This window comes from Triticum aestivum, chromosome 6B (genome assembly GCF_018294505.1).
Source record: "Triticum aestivum cultivar Chinese Spring chromosome 6B, IWGSC CS RefSeq v2.1, whole genome shotgun sequence".
Taxonomy (NCBI): Eukaryota; Viridiplantae; Streptophyta; class Magnoliopsida; order Poales; family Poaceae; genus Triticum; species Triticum aestivum.
The window spans coordinates 598,456,493-598,465,763 of NC_057810.1; the positions used below are offsets into that span (position 1 = coordinate 598,456,493).

Consider the following 9,271-nt stretch of genomic DNA (forward strand, 5'->3'; position numbering starts at 1 on the left):
AAACAAAAGAAACTTGGAGATGCCCTAAGTTCACTTGTTTTTGCTGTACAGCATGTGTTTCTATTGTACTTTTCAATTCAATCCTTCGAGGCAAAAAAAAAAGGATCGACGAGGAGTTTCATTGCATCAAAAAGTCCATGGTGGGGACAACTCATAAGTACGGAGCAATTGACATTGATTCCAATAGTAGCTCACGGGTTCAATACACCACTTGAGACGCACAAAAGATACGGCGGTCAGCTGGTCACCAACTCAAGCAAATCGACATCCATGCACTTCAAATCAAGGGGGGTGGATATTCAGAATTCATTCATTTATAATCACCAAACCAAGGATGATACATCACTACACTGGATGTCATCCTATCAAAGCATGATTACCAACTCATTTCGGTTCTTTGGGATTTATCCCCGAAAAAGGAGCCAACCAGATTACCACTTCAGAGACTGCCAGGTAACAAAACACAGAGATTTGAAGAACGTATACTCCTATGATCGGACATTTTACATAAAAAGTAACTATAATCCAAGGTGTCATTGGGCAAACCATCATATATTCTAAGCAATACAACTACTTAAAACTCAAAATGGTACTAGCAATTATGCTTCCGTTCTGCTCCCTTGAGTGACAAACTCTGCTCCTGACAGTGGCTGCGCTCCCGTTGTTGCAAATACACATCATGAGATTAGAAATATATAAAGTCGCAATGAATTGGGGATATGGAAGGAAGATGAAAGCTGGACATGGGAATATAATTCATGATAACATAGGTCAGTCGTGTGTGTGTGCTTCAAATGCCAAATACACAACATGGAGGTATGCCATCGAACCAAGCATCTATCCAGCCATAGAATGCTACTCCCTCTGATCCATAGTAACATTTTGTGCAAATGGAACGACTTATAGTTCAGCCCCTGATATAAACTGATACCCAAAAACTCCCTCCAGAAAACTAGCAATAGATGTTCTACACAAGAAAACAAACAAGGAATGTTCTCCTTAAGATTTACTTTGTGATCACAAACACTGATGAAGCTTTCTTATCATTCCCCACTTGTGGAACTTGATAAAAATACCACAAGCAGGATATCAAACACCACAACAGACCAAGAGCTAAGAGCTAGCGCAGCAAACCAAGAACGCATCAAGGTACTTACCGAAAATGATACACATATACAAAGAAATTCTACTATTATCAGTTTTACTTTTGCCCTACACATACACATGGTTGATAGCTAACACTGTTCAGATAGCACTACAGGGTTTATCCAAGATTGTACAAACCATACATAGGAACTGTACAAAATAGAAGGATGAGGAGGTGAAGAACTAACCATGGGTAGCCATCTATCTAGCCATGTCGAAGATGTCGCCACAGTCAACACCATCCATGCCAGGGAGACATCACCAAAGCGTACGTCTGTCACATAGTTTCAAGCAGAATATAATGCTCCCTCAAGTGAAAAATTTTGCTCCTTACAATGGTTGCACTCCCCGTTGCTGCAAATACACATCATGAGGTTAGCAACACATAATGTCACAGGGAATCAGAGATATGGAAGGAAAATGAAAGCTGGACATGGGAGGGGAGGTATAGAACTTAAAGCTAGAGGTGTCGTCTGAAGAAACAATTGAGTACACAGTTATAGTCACGTAAACAGGCCAAAGTATGTAAGATAGGCACGACTTGTAGCCTTCCAATAACATAGCTTCACATTTTAAATGCGATAATGATGGAAATAATCAACATCATTTAGGTGCAAATAGGTCAAAGAACATATGCTGTTAGATGTACTTTGATGCCAGCAGTAGATAAGCCATAAAGGATGTCAAAAGCCACTAGTCGTGCGGAAAGCAAGAACATTTGATCTCAAGTAGAACATGACTTGGTGATGCCATTGAACCAAGCATCTATCCAGCCATAGAATGCTAACATTTTCACAAAGTATGAAAATTCTCAGTTCTGCTAATAGACTGACTTATAGAGCTCTGCCCCTGATACAAAATGGTACAGAGAAAGTGCCTCCAGAAAACTAACAAGAAATGTACAACGCAAGGAAGAAATAAGGAATGTCCTCCTCGAGAAACCATAACTACAAGTTGAACTAAATCCACGGATGTGATCTCAAACTGATGAAGCTTTCTTATATTGTGAGGATAAACAAATAGTAGCATAACAGAGTGCTATCATGGATTCAATGACATCATACACTACGCATATCAGCAAGCAGACACTATCCATAGATAAATGTGAACATTGACATTGGTAAATTGCGAACATAGATGGGGAAACTATTGACTGCAGGTCATGATGCACATCCAGGATGCATACAAAAACCTTAGATCAGAGCTTGACCAAAGGCATACAATGTCAACCTCTAGGGCTTTAAAAGTATTACCTGGCCGGGAGAAGCACCAGAGATGGGGGCACTCTCGACAAAGGGGAAGCAGAGGAGGCAGGAAGCTAGGAGAAGCACCGACGACAATAAGACCAACCTGCTCATATGGATCAAGACAAGTTGCTGTCACAAAATTTATAACTATTTGGAACAAATTTAAAAGTAAGCATGTCAAACAGGAACAAAATGTCAACATCTAGGGTTAAGGGTTTTGAGTATTACCTGGCCCGGGAGAAGCACCAGAGATGGGGGCACCGCCGACTAAGGGGAAGCAGAGGCAGGAAGCTGGGAGAAGCACCGACGACACCAAGACCAACCTGCTCATAGATCAAGAGAAGAAATCGTCACAAAATTTACAAGTACTTGGAACAAATTAAAAAGTATACATGTTGGTTCAACATGATAACATGGACCAACAGAGCACTAAGCATGTCAAAAAGGAATCCCAGTGGCGCAAGATTAAGAACCACGCAGTGTAGTTTTACTTGTTTCTAGAAGCAACCCAAATAATAATTGCAAGTGGTTCAAACAAGTCAAGGAAAACACTACAGGAAACAACAGTGCTAGCTCTCTTTTATATGATTTGAGCAATATCTAGAAAGGGGAGTCTATGTAATAGTGGCACTCGTTATATATGAAATTGTGCAGACTGGCTTACAAAGAGCGCAGAAAGAAGGTACAAACAATATACATTTTCTTTGGATGACGATCTATACAAAGAGAGTTTCAATGGGAAATATAGATGCATCTGTCGAGACATTTTAGAACATTGAACACATTTATATTCATCAGTCCCAGTTTATGATCTATTAACAGCTAATATGTGTGGCATCACCTCAAATAGCATGATAAGATAGGGAACTAATAAATGGTACCACAAGGAACAGATCAAAAGCATAGAAGTCACCATACCACACCTCCCACACTATCGTGACTTACAGTTGGAGGTGGCAAGTTCATCACAGATTTAGGCTATGAAACTCAGAAAACAGAAGGCCTAGATATCGAACCACCTACTGTACCAGCACTAGCCTCACAAACAAAATCATAAACCAAGGCAGCAGGAAAAGATATTGTTAAAAGTTATATAATGAACAAGGACTAGAGCAGTCTACCCTGCTTGCATGGGTTTCGAGCACTCAATCATATTGATTATGCAGAAGAACATGTAAGGTCAAAATACCTTCGAGGGGAGGTCGACAGGCAAAGTGGGTGTTGCCACGCCAGGGAAGATCACGTCACAGCTCCTCCCTCTCCCAGCATACATCTCGCTCACTGGATGACTGGATTCTTTGGCACTTGGTCCATGAGCATAAGACTAGCTAGTGGGAGTAACTTCAATAGTAACATCGAGGAGAGAGGTAGTTTGAGTAACTTAGCTAGTTACTATAACATCACATGTCCCAATGCAATATGAGTCTATAACCTAATAAATGAAGCTTTGCATGATACCACACTTATGTTGCTACCCACTATGAAGGTAGTTATATAGTTCTAGGGATATGTGTATGTTACTAGTGTATGTTACTCTCCACTGTGGCTAGTCTAAGCTCAAAGGCTTTCTTCTGCTACTCTTCGAATAGACCCAATTAACGCCTGCATTAAAGAATAGCATGTAGAAGACCACAGTTCAAAGAGAGGTATCTAGATATGGAACAAACATAGAGCAAGAGATCAATTAAACATGAACCACACATAGTACAGCTTTTGAGGAAAAGAAAAAGCAATTCAAAACTCATAACTAGAAAGCTGCAACTGATAGAACTAGCACTAAGGGAACTTCAACTGATATCCATTTATGCTTTTTGAAAGCAATTAAAAACAGAGTAAAAAAGAAAAGACTTCCCAACCCATGCTTTCTTACATTGTGAGGATAAACAAATACTCCCTCCGTCCGGAAATACTTGTCGGACAAGTGGATGAATCTAGACATATTTTAGTTATAGATACACCTAATTGTAGCCATTTTTCCGACAAGTATTTCGGGACGGAGGGAGTAGTAGCATAAACAGAGAGCTATGATGGATTCAATGACATTATACAATACACAAATCAACAAGCTCGCACTATCCATAGATAAATGTGAGCATTTACGTTTGTAAATTGTGAACATATATGGGTAAACTATCAATTGCAGATCAAGATGCACACCCATCTCAAATGATTGCAGGATGCAAGCAAAAATCCTAGATCAGAGCTCAACCAAAGGAATACAACGACGAAGGGGAGTATTACCTGTCCGAGAGAAGTTCCAGAGATGGGGGCACCAACGACAAAGGGGAACAAGAGGCAGGAAGCTGGGAGAAGCACTGGTGACAACAAGACCAACCTGCTTATGGATCAAGAGAACTTCTCATTACAAAATTTATAACTACTTGGAACAAATTTAAAAGTACACATGTTGGTTCAACTGGATAACATGGACCTACAGAGCACTAAGCATGTCAAAAAGGGAATCCCAGTTGCGCAAGATTAACAACCACACAGTGTAGATTTACTTGTTTCCAGAGGCAATAATAATTGAATCAGGGGCTCAATGCAAGTGGTTCAAACAAGTCAAGGCAAACACTACAAGAAACAGCAGTGCTAGCGCACTCCTATACATGACTTGGGCAATATCTGGAAAGGAGATCCTATGAAATAGTGGCACTGCATTATATATGAAATTGTGCAGACTGGCTTACTCAGAGCACAGCAAGAAGCTACAAACAGCTAAACATTTTCTTTGGATGACCATTTATATAAAGTTTCAATGAGAAATATAGATGCATCTCTGGAAACATTTTAGACAACAATTGTACATTCAGCACATTTATATTCGGTGAAGCTATCTGGTGAACATTCGCTGGGGGTGAGGTCCCAGCGAACGCACCCAGAGCCACACTATCAAGATCCAGCAGATGGCAGTTTCAAACGAAAATTTTACTAAAAAGAAAGAAATGCCATGCATTTTTAAAAATGCCATCACTCTTATCACTATAAATGCCAGCCCAGGAGTTCGCAAATGCCACACTTGCTGGCGAACAATCGCCAGCTAATAGGATCCTTTATATTCATCAATCCCAGTCTATGATCTATTTATTAACAGCTAATATGTGTAGCCTCACCTCAAATAGCATGACAAGACATGTAATAATAAATCGTCTGAAACACAATGAACTGGTACCACAAGGAAAAAAAATCTAAAGCATAGAAGTCATTATAGCTCACCTCCCACACTACCATGGCTTAGGGTTGAGGTGGCGAGGTCATCACAGATTTAGGCTATGAAACTCAGAAAACAAAGGGCCTAAAATATCCTACTACCAACTGTACCAGCACTAGGAACACAAACTACATCATAAACCAAGCACTAGCCACACAAACTACAACACATAAACCTAGGCAACTGTACATCGATTATACAACAATATCAGTGAGATGCAAAACTGTTTATACAATTATGGTACATCGATTTCTAATATCCTCAACAAAATTAAATTCTGCCAGCCTGCATTTTTATTCGCATAACTAAGCCAACAAATTGAAATACGAAACTCACAACCACAAACAAAAAGAAACAACAGACCTGCTCAGAACAAGATTAAAAAACAGGGAAACAGTTTGTAGAGACCTCTTTGTACTGAAGCTGCTCGTTGGAGCCGAAGATTTGGAGGTGCTGGTGCGCTTGGCCGTTGGTGAGGCCGTCACGGCTGCACCTTGGTTTGTCCAACATCACCTACAGCAGAGAGCAAGTAGCATCAACATCACGAAGTCACGGCCGCCTACCCTGGTTAGTTCTGATTAGAACAAACAGTTTGCAGTAGTAAAAGCTGAAACATATGTCTCCTAATGGGCTATGGTAAACACAATTTGGTTGCAAGGTCGACAAAATTAATCATTCCAAAGAACCGCTCGTAGTTTACATGGTTGACAAGATTAATTGATTCAAATAAGCCTACAACATAAGTCTCCTATGGCTTAATCTTGGTGTGGATCCATCTTGAAGAAGACACGCAACAGTAGAAATTCAGTTTAAAAAAAGATCAAGTCTGAACCTTTGGCATGCCATGTGATATATCTTCAGGGAAGGGGCAAATTTACTACACCAAACGCCATGAATCTCAACAACTTTTGTATTTTCTGTGTGTGCACATAGTTACTTTGCTCTGAATTTTAAGTAAGTTTGTACACACCAGTGAAAGCAACATACATCAGCAGAAATCGTGGCTCCTCATGTATACGCAGCAAACAAAACTGATTTTTCTGGTACGAACTTGAGCAGCGTGTGACAGTAGCTTACCCTTCAGCTGGGCGGGAGCGATGACCATGATGGCGGCAGTCCCTGATGACCCATGTGGCCGGATCCCACATGAACCCCAAAGAACCTGCTCTGCTGCACACACCAAACTGAAAGAAAGAAGAAGAAAAAGATAATTTCAGTTAAGCATCCCATGGTCGCAGGAAGGGAGAGCGCGGATAAACATTGTAGAGACATTCTTCGCCTGAAGCTGCTTGTTGGGGCCAAAGATTTGGATGTGCTGCTGCGCCTGGCCGGTGGTGAGGCCGTCGCGGCTGCACCTCTGGTTCTCAAACACCTCCGACAAAAGAGAGGGAGCAGCATAAACTGCACAAGCAGAGCAACATGTGCGTGAGGAAACCCCGACTGCCAAATCGAGGGAGAGAGAGGTGCAGAGAGGAGAAGGGCGAGGCGACCTTAGACGAGATCCATGGTGTCGCCAGAGGGAAGGGAAGAGCAGCGTCCCTAGGGGTGGAAACGGATCGGATGCGGATCAGATAGTGCTCTTACCACTTCCATTTTCATATTTTCAAAATGGATACGAATCCGAATACGGATGTTATCGGATACGGATGCGGCTCGGATATTATTCGAATACGGATACATATCGGATATTTTCTTGATTCGGAACGGATACGAATAATATCAACATATTGCTTAAGTAAATTACTCGATTGCTATGCGACCTTAAGTAATCAACTTATAACATACAATAAGTCAATGATAAATAGGTTTATGAATAAATACTATTTTAATGCATAATAATTTATAAGTTTAATCATATATAGAGTAAAAGTTAACTACTTATTTGGCTTTTATGTTGGATAATTGGAATATTGGGTCTAGAATTTCAAAATTTACCTCCCATAATCTTATTCGGATACGGATATATCTACTTCCATATCCATATTTGTGTCAAAATATCCTACCATATTTTATTTTTTATTTGTTTAAAATATTCGGATACGGATAATTACCATTTCCATTTTGGTTCGGATGCGGATGTTTCGGATACGAATAGGCATTTTCTCGAATACGAATATCAGATATTTCGGATTATCCGCTGCCACTTTCCACCCCTAAGCGTCCCGAGTAGAAGCACACGGACAGAGATCCTTCGCTCCTCCTTTCCGACCGCCGCGGACCCTCGACGAGCTCCTCTTCCGGCGGCGCAGGGAGGGGGAGAGGGGACCAACACCACCTACGGAAGAGAGGGAGCAGCATCAACTTCACTAACGGCGGCGCAGGATTGTCGCTTGCGTGCGTGCGGAAACCACGAGTGCCAAATCGACAGAGAGAGAGAGAGAGAGAGAGAGAGGCGCAGGTAGGAGATGAGGGACGAGAGAGGGGGAGCGACCTTGACGAGATCCATGGTGTCGGCACCCGCGGAAGAGAAGCGTCCCCAGAAGAAGCGCACGGACATAGGAAGCAGCGTCCCTCCTCCTTTCCCCTCCGCCGGAGCCCTAGATTGGTTCTGCCTAGATTCCGCCTCGAGACGGAGGCGCTCCATCCCAAAAGCTTCTCTCTTATTTTTTTCAGGGCAAAAGACACCATATAGTAGAAGATGGGTGTCGGGGGCCTGCCGGGGGGCCACAAGGTAAGGGGTGCGCCTAGGGGGTAGGGCGCGCCCTCCACCCTTGTGGCTGGCTGGTGGCCCCCTCTGGTGCTTTCTTCTCCCAATTTTTTTAATTTATTTTAAAATTGATCTCCGTGAAGTTTCATGACTTTTGGAGTTGTGCAGAATAGGTGTCTAATATTTGCTCCTTTTTCCAGTCTAGAATTCCAGCTGATGGCATTCTCCCTCTTCATGTAAACCTTATAAAATAAGAGAGAAAAGGCATAAGTATAGTGATATAACGTGTAATAACAGCCCCTAATGCAATCAATATTGATATAAAAGCATGCTGCAAAATGGATGTATTAACTCCCCCAAGCTTAGACATCGCTTGTCCTCAAGCGAAAGCCGATATCGAAAAATATGTCCACATATTTAGAGATAGAGGTGTCGATAAAATAAAATACGGACATGAGAGCATCATGATCATCTTTAGAACAACAACATATATTGTCATATGATTTCTTGTGCCAAAGTAACAATTCATTCACAAGGTAAAGTATGAATCAAAAACTTCATTGAAAACTAACAAATTATGATCTCAGTCATTGAAGCAATTGCAATTTATCATAACATCGGAAAGAGTCATTAAGAGAGCTTTTCAACAAGTCCACATACTCAACTATCATTTACTCTTCCACAATTTCTAACACTCACGTGATATTTATGGGTACAAAGTTCCAATCGGAGATAGAGAAAGATAGGGGCTTATAGTTTCGCCTCCCAACCTTTTAACTCAAGGATAATGTCAACAATAATATTTTATGAAAACCTACATCCGAGTGGATATATATATCCGGATCTCTCCAACACATAGTGTTTGCCAAAGGATAAAGTGTAGAAAGGAAAGGTGAAGATCACCATGACTTTTGGACGAGGGTAGAAGGTAAAAATAAAAGATAGGCCCTTCGCAGAGGGAAGCAGAGTTGTCATGCACTTTTATGGTTGGATGCACAAAATTTTAATGCAAAAGAACGT

At 41.3% G+C, this 9,271-nt stretch overlaps 1 long non-coding RNA gene across 1 annotated transcript; it reads right to left on the reverse strand.

Annotated features, from left to right (window-relative positions):
* Positions 1-396: 396 nt before the first annotated feature.
* LOC123138228 (uncharacterized) lies at positions 397-7,196 on the reverse strand. Its single transcript, XR_006468899.1, has 10 exons — positions 7,095-7,196; positions 6,875-7,005; positions 6,682-6,788; positions 6,013-6,117; positions 4,635-4,728; positions 3,583-3,995; positions 2,622-2,716; positions 2,400-2,496; positions 1,335-1,500; positions 397-650 (listed from the first exon to the last, which is right to left on the reverse strand). It is a non-coding gene; the product is annotated as an uncharacterized lncRNA (long non-coding RNA).
* Positions 7,197-9,271: the final 2,075 nt, after the last annotated feature.